Raw genomic sequence first — 26,834 nt, 5'->3', positions numbered from 1 at the left:
ATCCAGCAATACAGTAAAAGGATCATACACTATGATCAAGTGTGTTTTATCCCAGGAATGCAGGATTCTTCAATATACGCAAATCAATCAATGTGATACACCATATTAACAAATGAAGGATAAAAACCATATCATCATCTCAATAGATGCAGAAAAAGCTTTTGAACAAATTCAACACCTATTTATGATTAGAAACCCTCCAGAACGTATGCATAGAGGGAACTTACCTCAACATAATAAAGATCATATGAGAAACCCCCAGGCAACATGTTCTCAATGGTGAAAAATTGAAAACATTTCCACTAAGTTCAGGAACAAGACAAGGTTGCCCACTCTCGCCACTGTTATTCAACATAGTTTTGGAAGTTTTAGCCAGAGCAATCAGAGAAGAAAAAGAAATAAAAGAAATTCAAATTGGGAAAGAAGAAGTAAAACTGTCCCTATTTTCAGGTAACATGATATTATGCATAGAGAATCCTAAAGATGCTACCAAAAAACTACTAGAGCTAATCAATGAATTTGGTTATGTAGCAGGATACAAAATTAATGCACAGAAATTTCTTGCATTCCTATACACTAATGATGAAATATCTGAAAGAGAAATTAAGGATACACTTCCGTTTATCATTGCAACCAAAAGAATAAAATACCTAGGAATAAACCCACCTAAGGAGACAAAAGACCTGTATGCAGAAAATCATAAGACACTGATGAAAGAAATTAAAGGTGATACAAATAGATGCAGAGATATACCATGTTCTTGGATTGGAAGAATCAACATTGTGAAAATGACTCTACTACCCAAAGCAATCTACAGATTCAATGCAATCCCTATCAGACTACCAATGGCATTTTTCACAGAGCTAGAACAAAAAATTTCTCAATTTGTGTGGAAACACAAAAGATCCCGAATAGCCAAAACAATCTTGAGAAAGAAAAGCGGAGCTGGAGGAATCAGGCTCCCAGACATCAGACTACACTACAAAGCTACAGTAATCAAGAGAGTATGGTACTGGAGCAAAAAGAGAAATATAGACCAATGGAACAGGATAGAAATTCCAGAGATAAACCCACGCACATATGGTCACCTTATCTTTGATAAAGGAGGCAAGAGTATACAATGGAGAAAAGACAGCCTCTTCAATAAGTGGTACTGTGAAAACTGGACAGTTCCATGTAAAAGAATGAAATTAGAACACTCCCTAACACCATATACAAAAATAAACTCAAAATGGATTAAAGACCTAAATGTAAGGCCAGACACTATAAAACTCTTAGAGGAAAACATAGGCAGAACACTCTATGACATAAATCACAGCAAAATCCTTTTTGACCCACTTCCTAGAAAAATGGAATTAAAAACAAAAATAAACTAATGGGACCTAATGAAACATAAAAGCTTTTGTACACCCAAGGAAACCATAAACAAGACAAAAAGACAACCCTTAGAATGGGAGAAAATGTTTGCAAACGAAGCAACTGACAAAGGATTAATCTCCCAAAATTTACAAGCAGCTCATGCAGCTCAATATCAAAAAAGCAAACAACCCAATTCAAAAATGCACAGAAGACCTAACAGATATTTCTCCAAAGAAGATATACATATTGCCAACAAACACATGAAAGGATGCTCAACATCACTAATCATTAGAGAAATGCAAATCATAACTACAATGAGGGATCACCTCACAACAGTCACAATGGCCTTCATCAGAAAATCTACAAACAATAAATGCTGGAGAGGGTGTGGAGAAAAGGGAACCCTCTTGCACTGTTGGTGGGAATGTAAATTGATACGGCCACTATGGAGAACAGTATGGAGGTTCCTTAAAAAACTAAAAATAGAACTACCATATGACCCAGCAATCCCACTGCTGGGTATATACCCTGAGAAATCCATACTTCAGAAAGAATCATGTACGACAATGTTCATTGCAGCAGTATTTACAATAGCCAGGAAATGGAAGCAACCTAAGTGTCCATTGACAGATAAATGGATAAAGAAGATGTGGCACATATATACATTGCAATATTACTCAGCCATAAAAAGGAAATGAAATTGAGTTATTTGTAGTGAGGTGGATGAACCTAGAGAGTGTCATACAGAATGAAGTTAGAAAGAGAAAAAACAAATACCGTATGCTAACACTTATATATGGATTCTAAAAAAAAAAAAAAGGTTCTAAAGAACCTAGGGGCAGGACAGGCATAAAGACTCAGATGTAGAGGATGGACTTGAGGGCATGGGGCGGGGGAAGGGTAAGTTGGGACGAAGTGAGAGAGTGACATGGACATATATACACTACCAAATGTAAAATAGATAGCTAGTGGGAAGCAGCCGCATAGCACAGGGATATCAGCTTGGTGCTTTGTGTCTACCTACAGGGGTGGGATTGGAAGGGTGGGAGGGAGATGCATGAGGGAGGAGATATGGGGATATATGTATACATATAGCTGTTTCACTTTTTTATACAGCAGAAACTAACATAACATTGTAAACAATTATACTCCAATAAAGATGTTTAAATAAATAAGCCAAACTCATAGAAATGGAGAGTATATACAGGTTGCCAGAGACTGGGAGAAGGCGGAAAAGGAGAAAGTATTAATCAAAGAGTACAATGTTTCAGTTCTACAAGATGAATAAGTCCTAAAGATCTACTGTAGCACGTAGAGCCTATAGTTAATAATAATGCAGTATATACTTAAAATTTGCTGAGAATAGATGTTAAGTTTTATTATTACAAAATTAATACTAATAAAAAGGTTGGGAGGAAACATTTGGAAGTGATAGATACGTTATGGCATAAATTGGTGATGGCTTCACAGATATATACTTATCTCCAAACTTGTCAAGTTTATACATTAATTATATACAGTTTTTGATATGTCAGTCATACCTCAGTAAAGTTTTTTTTAAGAGCATTTTTTCCTAAAATAACCCTACCTTTTTCTCTATGTTTTCACATATGCATCCAAAAATCTCAACTATCAATGATTGAATTATGATACTCTATTTACCCTAATAAATGTTTGGAGGAGACCTCAAATATGATGCAATATATTGGTGGATATGCAGTATAGAAGAAGAGCTTGCAAATATAAACATTTAAGATAAATGTCATACAGTCTATGAGCACAGGCATAAGAGCTAGAACTGAATTTGAAACTTGGCTCCATTGCTTCCCAGCTGGTGACATTGGGCAAGTTTCCGTATCAGAAAATGGAGATGGTAACTATCCTAGAGGTACGTTTTTAACATTAAATGATAAATGCACATACTGTCTCGGCAGAAGATCTGTCACTTAATAAGCACTCAGTAAATGGTCCTTATGTCACTAGCTTATTTTGAAGGGTAGCATAGGAAGAGAAAGAGAAATGCTCATCTGAGTGCTGATAACCTAAATACTCAGTGAGCTTAATAAAATTCAGGGTTTAGTCTGAGGCAACTTAATTAAATATAGTCATTCTCTGACTTCGTTTCCCTATAACTCAATTTTGGAAGGAATCTAAAATTTAAAGGAGATGGACTCTATTTTTTTGCAAGTGCTTGCTTTAGCTTCATGATGTGAAACAGCAAAGCAGATGTGATACTAGGAAATATGAGATGGCAGAGAGCAAATTTGGTGGGCCAAGTAGAATTTCTGTGGGTGTAATGATTTTTAGGAACTGACAGCAAGCTGTCTAATACCATATTTCCATATCCATCCTCCAGTAGTATGAACCACAAAATTCCTAGCTCAAAACCTTCCTGGTTGGCTGGGTGATAACTTTGGGAAGTTTTATAGCTGAACTTTAAAATAAATCCACATGATTTGGGGCTTTAAATTCAATTTTTGGAATACTAATCTAAGAGAACAACAGACATTTATTCTGTCCAAATGTGCCATTGGCTCTGTTAAAACCATGCTGCATAATTCTGTGAATGATTGAGAACCTTATATTGCCTTCTTGTCACCATAAGTTCCATGAAAGGCAGTAACTCCTTAATGGATATTTGTTCACCTGTCTCATCTATTCCAATAAAAAGCTGAAATAAATACACACTTGAATTGCTTTGAGGATTTATTCACAGAGAAATGATCTGTCAGGAAGTTAGTTATATCCATGAGACATTCATTTCTTCTCCGTGTGTAGTCGGCCACCAGATGGTAGCTCTCCACTGCTCTCATGGACTGCGAATTGGCAGTAATTGAAACATCAACACTCACTTCAAGGCTCCGATAGAGGAACCACATCCCCAGTTCTCCAAGTCCTCTGAACCATGAATTTGGAGTGTTCTGCATTTAATGTCATTGCTTTTATTTTGCAAAAGTCAATAACATCTTCACAGAAAATGTTATACATGTGGTGGAAAAAATCCTTGAAGTTTTATCACTTACATTTTACATAATTTTATCCTGATTCTAAATGGCTCCAAATGGCATTTTTTTCAAGACGGTATAAAACATTGCATGTGATGAGTTTCACTCTAAGAAGGATATTACTTTGAATTGCTTTGATTTCATTGAAGACATACGTAGATTTTTTTAATGATGGGAAATAAAAATAAATTACTATTTGATTACCTCCTGTATCATTTTCATGATTCTGAGCTAGACAGACAAAAGGACACAAACTGATTATAGCTACTCAAATAAACAATGCGCCATCTCCTTATTTTTCCAGCAAATACTTTATATTGGTCATGTTCCTAACTGTTGACAAAATACTATAATAAAATCTTGATTCAATTTATCAAATGTTTATTGAAAACTCACATGTACTATCCATCGTGCTTGGCGTGGCAGAAGAACAAAGACGGCTATGAAATAATATCTGACAATTTGAGGCTTCCTTTCCAGTGGGAGAAACCGAGCATAGAAGAAGACACAAAAAGAATGATTTCAGGGAAATTGTGATGTTATAACAGAGGCACAAAGAGTAACTTTTCCTGGAAAGAATTTTTTAAAAATCATTGGAATGTAATAAAAAATAAATTGGATTATAATAGATGAAGATGGGGCAAGGACATTCCAGACAGAGAGAACAAGATAATAAAAGAATAAAATATAAAAATAACGGCATAAATTCCAGAAAAGAGACTGAGTACACGAACAAAAGGAGAAATGGACTCTACTCTGGAGGTTAATTGGTGACTTTACAGGGATATAGTTTTCACTGATATGGAATTTTCTTGATATTGCTAGAAAATAAGACAAAATAATTATTTTTATTCTGAGATTAATATCAAAGCAAGTTCATTTTTAAACAAGTATTCAGTATTATTTAAGCACCATACTGGAATACTTTGCATAAATACCTGTATTGTTCACATTGCTTCATTGTGCCTTTCTTGGTTCTCATTGCCAATATCAGGACAGAATCTATATAAATCTCTAAAATCCTTAATCATTAACACCATTTCCCTCACATTAAACTCCAACTCAGTTATGAAAATATTAATGAATCTTAATATGGCTCCATGAAGTCTCAACTGTGATGGTCCTGAGTGTGTGACCAGTGTGTGTGCCAAGCTGATTGAACCATTTTTTTAACAATAGCTTTTTAGTTCAGTGTAGGGAAGGAAAGAGCCTGCTTTTACACTATGCCAAACCTTGAAGAGTTCCAATTTCAGCCTAATCACACAGTCCTTAAATTTTCACTCTGCTTGAATAATGAAAAAGGGTGATATGAAAATTGTATGAAACTAGCATGCCCCAGGACAGGTAGGGTAGGATGCAATTACATATGCTTCAACAGCTGTAGCAATGTGCTGTAAGGAAGGCTTTTAAGGTGGCAGAAGTTAACCGCACGGGTTTTAGGGAAGAAGAAAATGTATGTGAAGAAGCAAAGGGAAAGGACACAAACTCCGAAAGGGTGTCAGATTTAGAAATTTGAGAGAAAAAGGATTATTCCAAATTAGAAATGGACATAAAAAGGTAAATGGTGAGCCACTTTTTTCAATAGAAGAAATAAAAAGGAGAATCTTGGCTGAGTGGAAAGCACTGTATTCCTTGCTCACCTCCCAAGCATAAAGCTCTTTATGATGTACCTGTATATAAAATAGGATGTCCTCCTGTAAGCCAGGCTGTGATATTTCCCCAGTGACACTGGTCCACAAGGCAGCTCAGTAAGAAAGAGCACATTTTACTGCAATATCTGTAATGACAGTGGCGTCTATCTTGGACTAGATATTTAGGGCCATAGAAACCACAATGCATTCAGTCTTGCCTCCAGCTGAAAAACACAAAGCTTTTGAAAGCAACCCTCTGGGTGGCATTTCTCTAATGAAGGCTGAATCACTTTTTGCAAGCTGTGTGAGTTTGTCACAAAGAAGAGAAAGAGACTGTGTATGATAGTAGGTGTCACATTGAAAATAAAAGTTTCAAAAGGAAAAGGAGTAAGTTGTGTTATCAATCTTGGTCTAATCCATCTTCCCCAGAGGGCTACCTTTTTACAGAGCTAGCTGGACATGAGCTATGCTGTTCATTCCTTGTGGGTGTACAATAAACACAATATCTTACAAACATATTCTTCACTTCGCAAATGTTTTCAGAAAGAGTATGTGATAAATCACCAAAAAAGAAATCTTCTTGGATTTTGTATAATTACTGACTCTTCTAGAAATGTGGAGAGGTGTACAAGTATTTTTAATAAGCCTGATACTGTGAATTATAACATTTGCTAAAGGATATTATCACTAGATCTTTAATTGATACTAATAAATTAATTGTACGACCCTAAAATAATAAAGACGGAGGCTTGCTCAGAGAATGAAAGTTTACTGTTGAATTTTAATGCATAATTCAAATATATCAGTTTAATTGCTCATTCTTCCCCATTCTTTGGACACTTCATTTTGATTAGCTAAATGTGTTTTGAAGACATTTTTTCAGTTTGCTGAAAAAGTCAAAATCTTTCCTAAGCTAGAATGTAAACACAAACACTAAATCATTTGTGAAATATCTGTCAGCAATTTACAATCTCATAACCTCATTTCAAATTAAAATCTCTTAATGCTCTGTCATTCTCCCCAGGGGAGATCAGCTTGAAATTCTCAAGGCAAATACAAATTTTTCATCCAGATTCAACTTAATCCTGATTTCTCATTAGAAGGCTTATTTAGAGTAACATGATGTAATCTGCTTTCTCATTATGGACAGCTGTGTTTATCAGCCTCCAGCTATATTAAAGGTACAGATATATTCATTCATGATTTTTAAAAAATAAAGCAATTTGAGTCACTTTTGTAGTTCTTTTGTATACCCTTTCATGAAAAATTTCACCTTAATTCTGTATGTGGTCAACTTCATTTTTATCTCAACAGTAGGTTATTTTTAAAAAACAGAGTATTTGGGAAAGAAAGAATAACCCAGATTTTACTTGTCCTTAAAGTGTTTTTTTCTCCCGTTGTGGAGCACAGGCTCCGGATGCGCAGGCTCAGCGGCCACGGCTCACGGGCCCAGCCGCTCCACGGCATGTGGGATCTTCCCAGACCGGGGCACGAACCCGTGTCCCCTGCATCAGCAGGCAGACTCTCAACCACTGCGCCACCAGGGAAGCCCCTTAAAGTGTTTTTAATGAGTGAATCTATACACTTTCAAATAAAATTAAAGTAAAAAATTAAAAGATCCATACCACATTAATGCATAAGATACAGAAATATTTGGGAGATTCATGGAGTGGGGTAGTTGAAAGGAATTAAGGCTCATCTTTAAATTATCCTCCAATCTCTAAGCAAGAAGATACATAAATCATACCAGAGGAAAATTTTGAAGTTTTAAGATCTCCAAAGAAATTCACTCACTGGCCTGTCTCCAAAAGACTCTTCCTTATGTATACATGAAATCTAGCATAGTGTAAAAACTATTTTTTCCTTATCCTTTTCTTGGTATTGATGAAGAGTAATGAATTATAATTTCAAAATAATAATCTTTCTCACACCAGACATCTTGCAAAGTGGACCAGGGACCAGTTACACCATAATATTCACCAGTGTTGGTTGCCAGCTCTATTCCAGAATGTGCATGAGCAGGGAACCAGTCCAAAAACAAATTCACATCTCTGGGGCCTGCAGGGAAATGGAATAGTCCCCTGAATCTCTCTGCTGCTTTGACAAGACGAAGGAGTTTATAGGGCATAGCTTTCCATCTCAGAGGGTCAAGAGTAAGCTAGATACTGCCTTTTGATGTTGACCTCATTTTAAACCCCTAAATCATCTCTGATTCTAGAATAAATTCTCTACTCTTCATTGATTGATATTTAACTGTACATAGCACCAGTTCCAGGTATAGAGATACAGAAAGATGATTCTGATTTCCTTCTTATTAGCTATTAATCAAGTTAATTTAAAAAAATTGTACCACAATTACTTTCTTATAATAGTCAAAGTCTGTTTGATGAATTTCTTACAAGCAAAGTATTTCTCTGCTAAGCAGCTATTTCTTGAACACCTGTCATATGAACAGGATTGTTGGAGACATTTGGGGGACACCAAGGAAAGAGTAAAAAATAATGCAGTTGCTGGCCTCTAAGAATATATAGTCTCTGAAACAATACATAATCAAGTATAAGAGATTGTCGTTGGGCTTCCCTGGTGGTGCAGTGGTTAAGAATCCGCCTGCCAATGCAGGGGACACGGGTTTGAGCCCTGGTCCGGGAAGACCCCACATGCTGCCGAGCAACAAAGCCCATGCGCCACGATCACTGAGCCTGCACTCTAGAGCCCACGAGCCACAAGTACTGAAACCCATGCACCTAGAGCCCGGGCTGCACAACTAAAGAGTAGCCCCCACTTGACGCAACTAGGGAAAGCCATGCGCAGCAACAAAGACCCAATGCAGCCAAAAATAAATAATAAATAAATTTATTTTTTTAAATATGTTGAAGAAATAGTCATAATTGTATATTGTTTGTATATATTTATGTACATATATACACATATATGAATTAATAATCAAGTATAATTTTATATTATATGTGCATATTGTATATTGTGTATATGTACATGTGTGTATATGTATGTATATGTATATGTGTGGGAGAGAGATAAAGAGAAAGAGGGATATGACATTCAGAAGTGATCTAATATTTGGGCTAGGAATTTCTAGTTGGATAAGAACCATTGATGGAACAGAGAAAACTTTCAACAAAAGAATAACAAGTGAAAATTAAACACAAAAGATAGAAAATGAGTTGAGACATCTAAACTACCACTTTAAATCCTCTTGTTATTCCCATTTCCTAGACTATTTTGTTGATGGTGAGTGGTTTCAGGTTTTAGATGGGCTCTTCTGCCACAGATAGATATTGGTGTTTGATCAAAGGAGAGGGCAGGAGAACTGAAAGGAACATGCTGCTTTACTGACACGTTAACTAACACAAAAGTGGTAAGCTCAACTCTTTTCTTTCATCTTTTTACATCCATTATAAGACAAAGTTAAAAAATTTAAGAATTTTGAAAACAATCCAAAAAAATTAATGTCCATTTTTATTGGTTAATGATCATAAATCAGTCCTTTATACAACTGAAAATGTTTTTTCTTGATGTAAGAGATGCAACTAATTTATTCAACTGAAAGTCCCAAATATTAGCTAAATGTTTACAAGATATTTCAAAAACACAATGCAAATATTGTGAATTCAATTCTAAGTTCAGAAAATCTCAGGCAAACTTACTGGTCAAAGAATTAGGAACCTTCCTTTGCTGAACTAGCTCACGAAGGTGCATGCACCAACAAGCCACAAGGTGACATCTTCCTAGGATTAATAGTTGTGGTTTAAAATGTCTCATACATCATCCTACAAGAAAAACGGAAAACATGCATTAACCTGGCACCAGCATGCACCACCTAATAATGCTGGTGCTCACTCCTGGTCTCCTGTAATCTGAATCCTTGTTGAACAGCTGTCTAGAACAGGCTATGGCTTTCTTACCTTCCCTTTAGCTGAACTTTCCATCTTAACAACTTTCTTACCTAGACCCACAGTATTTTATGGCCTTTCCCTGGCCAGTCAGACTGATCCTTACTCTTGTTGGTCAGTCTTATCCTATTGTCTCCTAAACCCCAGTGTGACAAAAAGGCATCCTGCCTTTACCCAAAGTTACCACAAGTCCTCCATTCTTTAAAACCCTATCAGTTATGAACAGACAATGCAGTTAGACAATGTAAATAGTATTCAATGATCACCAAAGACTAAACTATTTTTTGTTGGAAAACTCACACATTTATATATCAAAATAATGCTTTCCTTGGATCTTGAGCAAAATCAAAGCATTGGCGAACAATAAGTGGAAAATGGGGGAGCGGAAAGAAGAGAGAGGATATCTGTGTCTATCTGTATTTGCTGAGATGTGCCTATGATGCTCAGAGTTTTATGAATGATTAGGGCTATAGTTAGGGCGAGCATTTATCTTGATTTGCCAGAGACAGTGGTAAATTTTGCCTTTTCCTGGTATAATTACTAAGAGCATCTTTATTACACTTAAAGGTGTTCCCATTTGAATAATAAATCTCATGATCATTCTACCTAGAGTCAGAGAAGTTGTCGTTGTGAGGATGCGTTATAAAAAAAAAAGTTTTGACTGAGAGAAGAGTGTCATGACTTGTGGAAAGCAATGAGTCAACAGTAGGCAGTGAAATGATAGGAGACCAGGACTGGAGGTTGAGGCTGCTGATTCTTATGTGGGTGAGAGTGAATATATTTGCTTTTGTGGAGTGCAGTGTTTGACTTTAAATGTTACAGAAAATGAGATCAAGTAAGCAGAGAGAATCCTAGTGATTAAGAATTTTGAAGCCCATAATTTAGAATTTTAATTAGACTTTAGCTAGTAGTCTTTTTCCTTCTCAGAAGAGGAGCTTGGCTGTCCAATTTATACAGATGGATTCTTGATTCTTTTTGCTTTAGAAAGTCTCAGTTGAAGGCACAAGATACTGACATCAGCATAAGTGGCTGTTATCCTGGTCTAGACATAGTATGGGTAAAATACAGACCATGATTGTGCCTGTGCAGGTTAAGAGGGGTCAAAAAGAAATAAAAACCTCAGCTATAGATACTGTGAGGGTGATATAAAAGCAGCATCCCTTCTCAAATGATACATATGCATTTCATTTACCTTGAGAGTATAAAGAGAAAGGCATTTGAAGTATTAATTAATGTGCATCAAGATTTTTAATTTCAATGAACCCCATTTCTTTATTGACTTTTCTCCTATTTGTGTCTCAGGAAAAGAAATAAAAGCAAAATATTAACCAGATAATATAAATACATCTTAGGTTATTTATTTACTATACACACGTCTTACATATTTTAATGTTCATGTGTTTATTTTGTGCCAGTCTGTGGACTAGATGATGGAGGAATGACAAGGGGCGAAACAGAAAAAGATTTCTTTGCCTTCGGTGGGGCTCCGTTGCTAATAACATGGAGAATTGGGACCATGCTTTTGGGGGAAGTAACATAGAAATATATAACAAGGACATATATGTCCATATCTTTTAGGTTATTAATGTTCCTCAACAATTAATTCTAATGAAATAAGGACAATTATAGATGATAAAGCCCAGTACACAAGATCTTTCTTGCAATGGTGTCTGCAGTACCAAAAGTTAGGCAACCGATAGACTATTAAGTAAACACACACAAACACACACACATATAATTGCATGTCTGCTATTTCTAGATTACTTTAAAAACTAGAATGTAAAAATACAAAAATAAATGTGATTGTTTTGGAGGACAGTGATTTTATAGATGTTTTTCTCTATTTTAAAAACTTTCTGTAATGTCATTTTCTCAAGTCCATTTTTAAATAAAAATAAAGAATAAATTCACATTAGCCTAACAAATAATTAAGAATGTAAGACACTGAGGCTTGAAGTTACTTTCTTCAAGATGGAAAATTAAACACTTATGAAATGAATATTTCTTTGCTTCATTCTATACATAATAATGAGATGAAGCCTCAGTGTGATTAAAAAAAAAAAAGACCATGGGCTGAGAGTCACAGCCTGGGGTTTTTGTTGCTTTTCTGTCAATAGCCAATAGCTAACTCTGACTAAAATTTCTTGGACTGTAATTACTTATCTATAAACTGATGAATCTGAACTCAATTAGCTATTAGTCTATAAAAAGCTTTAAAAAAAGAATAAAAACATTTTAAGTCTATGAAAGGCTGCTATTACAAACAGCTACAACTAATTACACTTCTATTATAAAGTGAACCTCATTTGAAATAAGGTTTACATTTGTAAACCTGCATTTATCTTTTTATGCTTAAAATGTAATTTTATACATCACTGATAAATCCAGATATACACAATTTTAAAATAAATCCATAAAAATAGTAGGCAGTATCATCCTCAACTTAGAAAAAATAGCTATCTTGCCTTCTTTCTTATTGTAAGAGTACTGGAGTGTCAAGGAGCCATTTGAAAAAAAGTCTCGTGTACCATATGACATTATAACTCTTCACTAAATGAAACAAAAAGATAGAGAGTCCCCTGGGTAGCATGTCCCTAATGAACAGAGAGTTGACATTAAAATGTGACTGGTTGACAGGATAATCTGAAAACCTCGAATGTACTTGGTGCATTTGTATGAATAGCCACGAGACAGGAGCTAAACAAAATTACTATCTTAATTTATTTTGTCATTGTTATATGCATTTTAATTGACACAGAAATTGTTTAAACATTCTTTTTTGAAGAATTTTGCATTCATAAAAAACAATCATGTGGAAAATGCATAATAGATTAAGGCAGGGCCTATTCCATATACATATTTCTATGTATACATAGATTGTCCTCAATACATATATATTTAACAATTAATAACTAATACTGAAAAGTAAGTTCCATAGGAGCAGGAATTTTTGTTTTTTTGTTAACAGATGTATACCAACCTCCTAGAAAAGGGACTGGCACATAGTAGGTGTCAATAAATACTTGTCAAAAGAAAGAGCAGATGATACACAGGAAAAATACCCAATTTCTCACCTAAGCTCATTGAGTTATATTATTGTTAAAATTTCCCTCTCAAAAATGTAGTATTTAGAAAGAAGCTTAGCAGTTTAGTTGTAGGGGTAACAAAAAGGTGATGGTGAATGCAAAAGTAGATGAACACAGGCCCATGAACTACCTTCAATCTTCAGCATGAATTATTAGATTACTGGATATGTAAATGCTTTCAATAATTTCTTCATAAAATGGAGCAATAAAGATACTAGCATGTGATATATCTATCTGAGTATGTTTACTGGTTATTTATTTCTTCATATCCAAAACTTAGTGGCTTAAACCACAGTGAACTTTAATAGTTCTTACAGTGTCTGTGTGTCAGCTATGTGAGGATGGCTCATCTGGGAAATTCTGACTCAGGGTCTCTTGTGAGGTTACAGCCAAGATGTCAGCCAGAGCTGGAGTCATCTGTAGGTTTGTCTCAGGTTTGCAGATCTGCTGTAAAGAAGGCTCACTCACAAGACTGACAAGTTGGTGCTGACTGTTAGCAGGAGATCTCAGAGTGCCCCCACCCGGGCTTTTATCATGGCTTCTGGAACATGGTCAGAACATGGCAGCCTTGTGGCCTGAGAATGAGTCATGAAGAGAGCTAAAGATAGAAGCCATGGTGTCTTTTGCACCCTAGGCTCAGAAGTCACACTCTGTCACTTTCATGATATCCCATCTTTTGAAAAGGGTCACTAATCGCAGCCCACATTCAGCAGAGGGGAAGAGTGAGGCTGCTCCTTCTGAAAGGAAAAATATATTTGTGGACATATTTTAAAACCACCAAAACTATTTAACTGATTTTATATGTAAGCTCCTTATCCATTGCTATATTCATGAAGGGGAAATAAACGAGGTTGGGAGATTTTCAATTTTACAATAAAATGAGTCATATAATCATCCAAATAGACATTCCTGCACACTAAGAATCTTCCCCCCAAACTAGCCAAGTTATTATCTCCATTTTCCATTTCATTTTGTCTATGAGCACATATTATATGTATAGGAAAACTTTATTACCAAAGGGTCTAATACTTACTGTGTGGACTATTGTAGGTATCTATAAGAACCTCCTGGGGAACATGTATTAACAATGCAGATCCTTGGGTTCCATCCCAGCCCGACTAAATTAGAATCTTGTGTATAAGATAGTGGGATCTTTGCGGTTTTTTTTTTTTTTTTTTTTTTTTTTGTGGTACGTGTGCCTCTCACTGCTGTGGCCTCTCCCGTTGCGGAGCACAGGCTCCGGACGCGCAGGCTCAGGGGCCATGGCTCACGGGCCCAGCCGCTCCGCGGCACGTGGGATCCTCCTGGACTGGGGCACGAACCCGTGTCCCCTGCATCGGCAGGCGGACTCTCAACCACTGCGCCACCAGGGAAGCCCGGATCTTTGTTTTTGACAAGCTCCTAAGGGTGATTCTGATTCTGGGTGGTTCATTAACTCTCATTTAATAGGCTCAGGTAGAAAGAACTGGTAAAACAGGGCATCATTTTTAGTGTAACCGTGCTAAAACAAATGTCTGGATATAATTTCCCATGTCAGGGGCTAGTTAATGGAAATAGGATTGCAAATGTGTTTTGTTCCAACTTTATGAACTACAGCATCAAATAGAACTACTAGAGGAAAATCATAATGTTTTCCACAACTCTGCTATAGGTTAGGAACCAAGCAGGAAATATTGATAGGTTTAAATCGTTACAGAAACCTGAAAATTTTTTGAAGTGAAAAACTGCATCATTTAAAATTAGGCTTCTGAGTTACAAAGCAGGAAAGGCAAAGAAATCAAGCATCACTCGTCACCAGTTACAAAAGATATTATGGGGCTTCCCTGGTGGCGCAGTGGTTGAGAGTCCGCCTGCCGATGCAGGGGACATGGGTTCGTGCCCGGGTCCAGGAAGATCCCACATGCCACGGAGCGGCTGGGCCCGTGAGCCATGGCCCCTGAGCCTGCGCGTCCGGAGCCTGTGCTTGGCAACGGGAGAGGCCACAACAGTGAGAGGCCCGCGTACCAAAAAAAAAAAAAAAAGATATTATGGAAAATGTTGCATCACAACAACAAAAGGGAGGAGAAAGTCCTGACAGTGACTCTTTCTATACAACAGTAATGTTTGCAACTATCTTCTGAAAATAAAGAAACAAGCCATTGTTTAATATTTGTAAAATGTCAGGAAATAATTAAACAGCTCTAACTTCATTAAATTTTAATTGTATTAAAGCAATTTTCAATGCACATTATTTTACATTACTTTTTAAGTAAATTTGGAGCTTTGTGAAAGATGGCCTACAGCTCTATCTTTTTCCATTCATTCACAATACTGGAGGAATGCAGGCAACAATATATAACATGGATATAAGGTAGGACACATATTTTTAATGGACTCCTCTGAACATATACATACAAAATTTATATCCTTGCAAGATACTCATTTTATCAGCTCATAGACTTCTTGCATATACCCTCATGCATTGAGGGGTTACATTCAAAATCAGTTAATAAATTAACACAAAACAATGTTATATGTATGGTATGTAGAAGCTACAAATATGAGTCCTAAATACAAAAACTAGTGAGTGCCAGAGCCAAAATTTGAATATCTTCCGAGCCACAAATCCCATTATACCATCATCGCACAACCCTCCCTCCCTGAAGAGATAGGTACATGTTACTTTTGACCACAAAAGCCTTATTCATTTGAATTCCCATGTTTTCACCAAACTTTGTGTAAATGTTTTATTTTTCCTTTGCAATTAGTCTTTCCTTACCTATAATTCTATGTCTTCCTTTCAATGTAAATAACATTTTACGTGCGATATGTATATAGTTCCACAAAAGAAAGTATAGGTGGTGGTGGTGATAGTGGGAATCAATTTTAAAACACTAAGGTATTCATATACACACTTTATATATATGAATTTAGGAATGTAATTGTAATGTCACGATGATACCTTAAAATTTGTACAGATAATTATATTTTATGACATTTACTGAAACTTATGTTTAGCCTTTTTAATAGGCTTTACGTTATTAACCCTAAAGATCCAGGACCAAACAAGTTAATTTGATTAGAATTGTAATACTCAACAAACACTGTCTGATGGAGCTCACATTTCGGAAGTAAGGGGTTCCATATCCACCTTGCAAATGCAAAGTCCCTCAGCATATTTAACACTGTCTGTCTGGAAAAGAAAATCTTTTCTTACTTTTCAATACCTACTGGCTCTGTATACTAGTTTTAAAAAAAAAAGAAAGAAACTAGCAATAGGTGAATGATTAAGTGACTTTATTTTAAATTTTAATAGGTTTAAAAAATGTTATCTGTTTTTAGGTTATATAATGCTACATAACAAATTACTGCAAAACCTAGCCATTTTGGTATAATCTAGCATGTTTATGAGTCAAGAATTTAGTCAGGGCTCTGACTAAATTCACTAAATCACTAAGTGATTCTTTGGCTCTATGGAGTGTCAACTCAGTGGTCACTCAGTGGTATTCGGCTACTTATTTTCTCTAATTGAATAAATAGATCTCAAATGGATGAACCAGCCTGGAGAGTCTAAGACAGCTTCGGTCACATTCCCTGTGCCTTGGCTGGAAGGCTGTTCTCAGCTGGGACTGTTCACCAAACTGCTTACCCCTGGTCTCTTGAGCATATTAGTCCCAGGGCTGCTGGCCTTCTTTCAGTGTCTCAGAGCTCCCAGAGATTGTGTTTCAGAGAAAGGATACAGAAACTGCCAGTTTCTTATGGCCTGGAGCTGGAAGCTGACGTAGTGTCTCTTTTGCCATTTTCTATTTGTCCTGGCTGTCACAGAGCACCCCAAGATTCAGGGAGGCGGGTCACAGATTCAGCCTCTAAATAAGGAGAGTAACAAAGAATTTGCAGCCATTTTTAAGCTGCCATAATTAACCAGGGCTCTTTTGCTTGCAAATAACAGAAAACTAAATTGAAACTGAACTAAACAATAAGGGGACATTGTTGGTCACAGAACCAAAAACAGACATGGGCTTTGTGTGCAGCCTGATCCAGGGGCTTGACCTCTGGATCTAGGAACTGGTCATTTCCCAACTTCTGGCTCTTAGTTTACTGTTATCAGAAGAGTGAAGGATGTGGAGCAGCAGAAACAGCAAATGTTCATCACACAATTATATCTTCATCCATCATATGCATGCATATGTGTGTGTATTCATGTGCTTTTAAAGCATCGAAAAATAGTGGTCAGATACAAGACATGCAGAATAGACTTGGAATAAGAAAGCCTGGCTGGGCTGCCCTGGTGGTGCAGTGGATGAGAGTCCGCCTGCCGATGCAGGGGACACGGGTTCATGCCCCGGGTATGGGAAGATCCCACATGCCACGGAGCGGCTGGCCCCGTGAGCCATGGCCAGTGAGCCTGCGCATCCGGAGCCTGTGCTCCGCAACGGGAGAGGCCACAACAGTGAGAGGCCCGCGTACCGCAAAAAAAAAAAAAAAAAAAAAGCCTGGCTGTTCTCCAATTCAGACCCTGAAAGCAGTGAGACCAATTATGCCACTTCCCAGAGTCTGAGTTTTGTCACTTACTGGAAATTACTTCTCCCAGGAGACTGAGTTGCCTTGTATTGCCAAATCTGTCAAGAAAATACTAAAGTGCGCCATGCTTTTGGAGACACTTTACCTGCCCACTCTTCTTGGGGGTCAGTCTTACACCAGGATTCTGACTCCAGACCTACATCCATGATTCTTCTCTTTAATTACCACACTTTGTCTTGTCTGTTGTAGCCTTGCTTATGTTAGAATCCAGCTGAGTTGTATTTATATCAGAAATTTTATATTGTATTTATATCAGAAATTTTACATAAAAATCAGTGTTTACCTTCTAATTAATTACCCTGAGTGACTGTCCACCCATTCCAATGATGTTATACAATTAAAGACTTTTCGTAAGTTAAGTTATCATTTGAAATGGTTCTTATAGCCTGCACACATTCTTCTAAACATCTTCAGGAAATGAAATTGTTGACTGTTTTGAAATAGCAAAACTCACTGATAACCATTTTGTAAACCTGTCCTTTGAATCAGTGTCCAATGAACTTTCCCCTACAGGACTACATTATACTATGGTGAGTTCTTTAGTTTAGTCATTAAATTTAATTCATGTCATTTATATATGCATGGATAAATCTTAATCTGTATACAGTAATTAAAAAATTGTTTTTATTACTTTCCTAATTATTGATTTTCTCTAAGTGACTGAGTGTAACACTAAAGTATACATTAGAACCATGGAAGGAGTGTTTTAAAAGTTAAAATTCTAAGACTTTCATTCCAAAGATTCTGATTCAGAAATTCTCAGGCCGGGACCATAACATACTTGGTTTTTTCCTTTATAAAAAATTTCTTAGTTATTTTTTAAACAGCACATGCTTGTTTAAAAAAAAAAAAGTTGAATCTAAATATTCATAAAGCATAAGTTAAATATTCCCCTGTATACTTTTCTTCCTTTTTTATACCTATTAGGTAACAATCTGCTGTGGATCCCTCTACAATTTTGTTTATGCTAAAATAAACATATTTATCTGTTTTACTTGTTTATAAATGGGGTTATATAATAGACATTCTCTGCAGTCTGCAGCTTTCTTTCACTGAATAATGCATTACAGATATTATGTCAATATATTTAGGCCAAACTCATCTGCATTACAAACATTATGTCAATATATTTAGGCCAACTTATACAATATTTCATGCCAAGATATGCTACATTTTTTTAAATCCTTTACACACTGATGAATGTTTAAGTACCATTTCTTCACCTGTTCTTTGTCCTGCACTGAGTGCCCCAGAAGAATTTTTTAGGTGGCCTCCAAATCCAATATATTCTTGAACACAATATAGTTTATTGATAATTACAGAAGAAGACATAGAATGCAGGTAATATAACAGCAACACAAATAACTTTAGCAGGAACAAAGGCCATCAGCTTTTTATATTGTCTTGTATTCCTACTGTAAAAATGTCTTCAGTATGCAATATCTTTATCTGCTGGTGTTTTTATTTTGAAATGTGATTGCTAATCAATGGTATCCAGCTTTTAAATTTAAATAAAAATTTCCAAGTTACTTTTTAAAATGTTGCATCAATTCAGACTTCATAAGCAATGTAAGATGGTGTTCATTTCCTTGCATAATTAATAGCACTAGATAGTATTACTCTTTGTAGTTTTTCTAAATTTGAAGAGATAATCATGATACCTCATTGTTGGTTTAATTTACAAAATATATGACACAAAATGTCAATATCTGCAAAATGCAATAATCTCCTATAAACTAATAACCAGAGAAAACACCCCAATGGAAAAATGTACAAGGATTATGAATAAGCAATTCAAAAAAGGAAATCCAAGTGGCCAATAATCAGACTAAAAAATGCTCAGCCTCATGAAAAGTAGACGACATATCTCCTCAAAAAGGATGTAAGTCTCAAGAGGGAGTAATTTCTGTCTGTTCTGTTTACTGATGGCACAACCCCAGCACCAAGAACAATGCCTGGCACGTGATAGGTGCTCAATAACATATGGTGAAAATTTGGTGTCTGTGCAGAGAGGCTGAAAGTAATGGAAGGAAGGAAGCTGGTTAATAAAACCCAAAATGACCCCAGACTCACTTATGTCAGATATAACAGAGGCAAAAAAATTAGAAATGTGGTAAAAAATCAGGTACTAATTGAAGGTACTCTGGCATGTGGAAAGGCCAATAGCTAGGCTTTTAACGAAGGAAAAATGTGCACAAACTCTCTGTACTTTTTGTGTGGTATAGTGGAAGAACACTCTAGATTCAGGCATTGGAGGAGCCTTCAGTGAAATAACCAGTTCTTCATGGGTTAAGCAATACTTGCCACCCAAAAGTTCTATCCGTGTGAACAAAAACTCAAGCCAGCTTCTTATTCCTTCATTCTTATTATGAAAGACCAAATGAAAATCATTAGACATTTGAGGAACTCTTACAAGCCAGAGGAAGAAACAAAGATAAAAAGAAAATGGACCCTAGAGGAAACAGAGGTAATTCAGGGAACAGAGAATATCAATGAAGGAAAGAAAGGAAGGGAGGATGGAAGGAAGGAAGGAAGGAAGGAAGGGAGGGAGGAAGGAAGGAAAGAAGGAGCCTAATTATCGTCTTCATGGATATTCAACATTGCATCCACAAAACAAGAATCAGATCCTATGAAAAAGTAACAGTCAGAAAAAGTAAGGACTAAATCCTAGCACAGCACCAAGTCAGAACACAAATCTAAAGTTTCAAACCAGGAAATACTAGTATAATCATTTTTTAAATATGAAAAAGATAAGTAAGAAATATATGTGGTTAAAAGTAGTTGCCTCTGTGGAGTGAAACAGTGGGAAGCAGTGGTACTAATTCTTCTGGGATATTTAATTTTTGACCACATGTATGAGCATAATTAAAAATATTTAAATGATGAAAGGGTATTCCTTCCTGGATTATGAAGGAGGAAAAAAGAAGGACCTGAACTAAAGTGGTGGCCACACCTCTACACTTTAAAATAATAACTCTTTTTTATAAATTTATTTATTTATTTTTGGCTGTGTTGGGTCTTCGTTTCTGTGCGAGGGCTTTCTCTAGTTATGGCGAGCGGGGGCCACTGTTCATCACGCTGCGCGGGCCTCTCACTATCGCGGCCTCTCTAGTTGCCGAGCACAGGCTCAGTAGCTGTGGCTCATGGGCCCAGCTGCTCCGCGACATGTGGGATCTTCCCAGACCAGGGCTCGAACCAGTGTCCCCTGCATTGGCAGGCAGATTCTCAACCACTGCACCACCAGGGAAACCCAATAATTCTTTTTTAAAGCAAGATTGTATGAGAACTATATGAGATAATCTGGAAAAATCATTTGTGACCAATTTAAGCCTTTGCCACTCTTTTGCTGTTCATCAGTCAGCTGTTTCTTAGAGTGATAATAAAGAAATCACAGGGAAGGTGCAATCTTAGTGATATAGCGTTGTGTGCACTGAATGGATATCCTAATTGAGGAAATCAAAATGAAATTAGAATTCATTAGTGAACTATTCATTAGCCAGGTAACAGCTTACAGGAGGCCAAATACAGATTTATAACCCATCGGCAGACCCCTGTTAAATAGGTGCCACAAAGCAGGTTCAAGGTAAATTTTTGAATGATTATTGGATAGTTCAAAATAAAGCTGCTTGGATTTCCAAATTATGCAAGTCTATTTTGCTGGAAAGTCAATTCACTATGTCAAAGCTACAACCTTAATGCTTGAAAAACAGCATGGCAATAAGATTATATTTTATTTCTCCTATGCCAGAGAGAAGAATTCTGAGTGATCCAAGCCTCCAGATAATGTGGAAGAAGAAAACTGCTGAGGAGCCACTGTTTCCAGCGTGAACTGTAGGAGCATGATGGGGAAAAAAAGTGAGTGTATGGACCATTATTGACCTTCTTATATCTCCATTAAACAGCCGGTCTGAGTTTCTTTTGTTCAGGAAGCTTTTGTTACCCAGGTATCCAGTAAGCAAATCTGACAACCTCCTTGTACAAATTCAAACGGCAACTAGTGTGTGTACTATCTTTCGCAGATAATGGATATTTTAATCGTTACTTAATGTAAATAGTGCCTTAATTAGAAAGTACTCTGGTGGTGGAAATTTAGATGGGCTAGTGACAGAGATGATTCCATGTAGCAATCACTGAACCCTTCAAACTTATCACAGTTGGTCACTATTCTGCTGTAGGACCTGAAGAAGTGAATGACATCCAGGGATTGGGTAACAGTGTTGGTGGAAACATGAGAAAGTTGAGAAAATACTCATTGCTTTGTTGGGGGTTTTTTTTGTTTTTTGTTTTTGCGATACGCGGACCTCTCACTGCTGTGGTCTCTCCCATTGCGGGGCACAGGCTCCGGAAGCGCAGGCTCAGCGGCCATGGCTTACGGGCCCAGCCACTCCGTGGCATGTGGGATCTTCCCGGACTGGGGCACGAACCCATGTCCCCTGCATCAGCAGGTGGACTCTCAACCACTGCGCCACCAGGGAAGCCCTGTTGTTTTTTTCTCATTCTAGATTCTCCTCAAAATCTTCTACTTCTGTGTTTATTGAAATTGAGACATAAAATCATTTCAATTATTTTCTTAGAAATAAAAAGTGAGATACAAAATAGAACGAGAATTTACTTTTTCTCATAACATTCAAAAATTTTAATTTAGTGAAACATCAAAAAGAAATTGAGAGGCTTCCCTGGTGGCACAGAGGTTAAGAATGTGCCAGCCAATGCAAAGAACATGGGTTCGAGCCCTGGTCCAGGAAGATACCACATGCCGCAGAGCAACTGAGCCCATGCTCCACAACTACTGAAGCCCACGCACCTAGAGCCCATGCTCCACAACAAGAGAAGCCACCGCAATGAGAAGCCCATACACCACAAGGAAGAATAGCCCCCCCTCACTGCAACTAGAGAAAGCCCGCACGCAGCAATGAAGACACAACACAGCCAAAAATAAAATAAATTTAAAAAGAATAAAAGTTCTTACAATATAAAAAGAAAGAAAGAAAGAAAGAAATTGAAAGGCAAACTGCTAAAACATTTCTGGGCTAGAAGTTGAGGATTATCACTTATAATTCTGTCTTTGTCATCAAATACCTGTATGTTCTCTACCTGTCATAGGGTCACATGTAAGTCAAATGAGCAGTTTGGAAAGAGAAAAAGGAAAAGAAAATGTTATTTATATTTGATAGTTATTATTGAGCTGTTTCATAAGGGATAAGATACAATAAAAATACTTGGTCAATAATATACTGTTTTGATAGAACCATACAGTTAATCTATCAAATGATTTAGAACTTCTCCAATCCCAAAACAAGTTACTTTTAAGATTTTTTTTTTCATTTTTGAGGTAGAATCACATAGGAAACTGTCTTTAAATACTATAAAATACCCCCAAAAAAGTATAGTGCCATCATCCTAGCAGAAGTGACAATTTTGTACCAAATTTTATTTTAAAATATGATGAATTTCTGTGTATATATTTTTTTAGGTTTTTATTTGTTTGTTTTTTTATACAGCAGGTTCTTATTAGTCATCAGTTTTATACACATCAGTGTATACATGTCAATCCCAATCGCCCAATTCAGCACACCACCATCCCCACCCCCCACGGTTTTACCACCTTGGTGTCCATACGTTTGTTCTCTACATCTGTGTCTCAACTTCTGCCCTACAAACTGGCGCATCTGTACCATTTTTTCTAGGCTTCACATATATGCGTTAATATGCGATATTTGTTTTTCTCTTTCTGACTTACTTCACTCTGTATGACAGTCTCTAGATCCATCCACGTCTTAACAAATGACTCAGTTTCGTTCCTTTTAATGGCTGAGTAATATTCCATTCTATATATGTACCACATCTTCCTTATCCATTCATCAGTCGATGGGAATTTAGGTTGCTTCCATGATCTGGCTATTGTAAATAGTGCTGCAATGAACATTGGGGTGCATGTGTCTTTTTGAATTATGGTTTTCTCTGGGTATATGCCCAGTAGTGGGATTGCTGGATCATATGGTAATTCTATTTTTAGCTTTTTAAGGAACGTCCATAGTGTTCTCCATAGTGGCTGTATCAATTTACATTCCCACCAACAGTGCAAGAGGGTTCCCTTTTCTCCACACCCTCTCCAGCATTTGTTGTTTGTAGATTTTCTGATGATGCCCATTCTAACTGGTGTGAGGTGATACCTCATTGTAGTTTTGATTTGCATTTCTCTAATGATTAGTGATGTTGATCAGCTTTTCATGTCCTTCTTGGCCATCTGTATGTCTTCTTTGGAGAAATGTCTATTTAGGTCTTCTGCCCATTTTTGGATTGGGTTGTTTGTTTCTTTAATAATGAGCTGCATGAGGTGTTTATATATTTTGGACATTAATCCTTTGTCCGTTGATTCATTTGCAAATATTTTCTCCCATTCTGAGGGTTGTCTTTTCGTCTTGTTTATGGTTTCCTTTGCTGTGCAAAAGCTTTGAAGTCTCATTAGGTCCCATTAGTTTATTTTTGTTTTTATTTCCATTACTCTAGGAGGTAGATCAAAAAAGATCTTGCTGTGATTTATGTCAAAGAGTGTTCTTCCTATGTTTTCCTCTAAGAGTTTTATAGTGTCCCATCTTACATTTAGGTCTCTAATCCATTTTGAGTTTATTTTTGTGTATGGTGTTAGGGAGTGTTCTAATTTCATTCTTTTACATGTAGCTGTCCAGTTTTCCCAGCACCACTTATAGAATAGACTGTCTTTTCTCCATTGTATATCTTTGCCTCCTTTGTCATAGATTAGTTGACCATAGGTGCATGGGTTTATCTCTGTGCTTTCTATCTTGTTCCATTAATCTTTGTTTCTGTTTTTGTGCCAGTACCGTATTGTCTTGATTACTCTACGTTTGTAGCATAGTCTGAAGTCAGGGAGTCTGACTCCTCCAGCTCCATTTCTTTCCCTCAAGACTGCTTTGGCTATTCACGGTCTTATGTGTCTCCATACAAATTTTAAGATTATTTGTTCTAGTTCCATAAAAAATGCCATTGGTAATTTGATAGGGATTGCATTGAATCTGTAGGTTGCTTTGGGTAGTATGGTCATTTTCACAATATTGTTTCTTCCAATCCAAGAACATGGTATATCTCTCCATCTGTTGGTATCATCTTAATTTCTTTCCTCAGTGTCTTATAGTTTTCTGCATAGAGCTCTTTGGCCTCCATAGGTAGGTTTATTCCTAGGTATTTTATTCTTTTTGTTGCGATGGTAAATGGGAGTGTTTCCTTAATTTCTCTTTCAGATTTTTCATCATTAGTGTATAGGAATGCAAGAGATTTCTGTGCATTAATTTTGTATCCTGCTACTTTACCAAATTCATTGATTAGCTCTAGTAGTTTTCTAGTGGCATTTTTAGGATTCTCTATGTATAGTATGTATAGTATCATGTCATCTGCAAACAGTGACAGTTTTACTTCTTCTTTTCCAATTTTGTTTCTTTTTCTTCTCTGGTTGCCGTGGCTAGGACTTCCAAAACTATGTTGAATAATAGTGGTGAGAGTGGGCATCCTTGTCTTGTTCCTGATCTTACAGGAAATGCTTTCAGTTTTTCACCATTGAGAATGATGTTTGCTGTGGGTTTGTCATAGACGGCCTTTATTATGTTGAAGTAGGTTCCCTCTATGCCCACTTTCTGGAGAGTTTTTATCATAAATGGGTGTTGAATTTGGTCAAAAGCTTTTTCTGCATCTATTGAGATGATCATACGGTTTTTATTCTTCAGTTTGTTAATATGGTGTATCACATTGATTAATTTGTGTATATTGAAGAATCCTTGCATTCCTGGGATAAATCCCACTTGAGCATGGTGTATGATCCTTTTAATGTGTTGTTGGATTCTGTTTGCTAGTATTTTGTTGAGGATTTTTGCATCTATATTCATCAGTGATATTGGTCTGTAATTTTCTTTTTTTGTAGTATCTTTGTCTGGTTTTGGTATCAGGGTGATGGTGGCCTCATAGAATGAGTTTGGGAGTGTTCTTTTCTCTGCACCATTTTGGAAAAGTTTGAGAAGGATGGGTGTTAGCTCTTCTCTAAATGTTTGATAGAATTCACCTGTGAAGCCATCTGGTCCTGGACTTTTGTTTGTTGGAAGATCCTTAATCACAGTTTCAGTATCATTACTTCTGATTGGTCTGTTCATATTTTCTATTTCTTCCTGGTTCAGTCTTAGAAGGTTATACCTTTCTAAGAATTTGTCCATTTCTTCCAGGTTGTCCATTTTACTGGCATAGAGTTGCTTGTAGTAGTCTCTTAGGATGCTTGTATTTCTGCAGTGTCTGTTGTAACTTTTCATTTTTCATTTCTAATTTATTGATTTGAGTCTTCTCTCTCTTTTTCTTGATGAGTCTGACTAATGGTTGATCAATTCTGTTTATCTTCTCAAAGAACCAGCTTCTGGTTTTATTGATCTTTGCTATTGTTTTCTTTGTTTCTGTTTCATTTATTTCTGCTCTGATCTTTATTATTTCTTTCCTTCTGCTAACTTTGGGTTTTGTTTGTTCTTCTTTCTCTAGTTCCTTTAGGTATAAGGTTAGATTGGTTATTTGAGATATTTCTTGTTTCTTGAGGTAGGCTTGTATAGCTATAAACTTCCCCTTACTACTCCTTTTGCTGCATCACATAGGTTTTGGATCGTCGTGTTTTCATTGTCATTTGTCTCTAGGTATTTTTTGATTTCCTCTTTGATTTCTTCAGTGATCTCTTGGTCATTTAGTAACGTATTGTTTAGCCTCCATGTGTTTGTGTTTTTTATGTTTTTTTCCCTGTAATTTATTTCTAATCTCATAGCGTTGTGGTCGGAAAAGATACTTGATACGATTTCAACTTTCTTAAATTTACTGAGGCTTGATTCTTGACCCAAGATGTGATCTATCCTGGAGAATGTTCCATGCGCACTTGAGAAGAAAGTGTAATCTGCTGTTTTAGGATGGAATGTCCTATAAATATCAATTAAATCTATCTAGTCTATTGTGTCATTTAAAGCTTCTGTTTCCTTATTTATTTTCATTTTGGATGATCTGTCCATTGGTGTAAGTGAGGTGTTAAAGTCCCCCAGTATTATTGTGTTACTGTCGATTTCCTCTTTTAGAGCTGTTAGCAGTTGCCTTATGTATTGAGGTGCTCCTATGTTGGGTGCATATATATTGATAATTGTTATATCTTCTTCTCGGATTGATCCCTTGATCATTATGTATTGTCCTTCCTTGTCTCTTGTAACATTCTTTATTTTATGGTCTATTTTATCTGATATGAGTATAGCTACT

This window comes from Globicephala melas, chromosome 13, assembly GCF_963455315.2.
Source record: "Globicephala melas chromosome 13, mGloMel1.2, whole genome shotgun sequence".
NCBI lineage: Eukaryota > Metazoa > Chordata > Mammalia > Artiodactyla > Delphinidae > Globicephala > Globicephala melas.
This window is presented reverse-complemented; position numbering follows the sequence as displayed.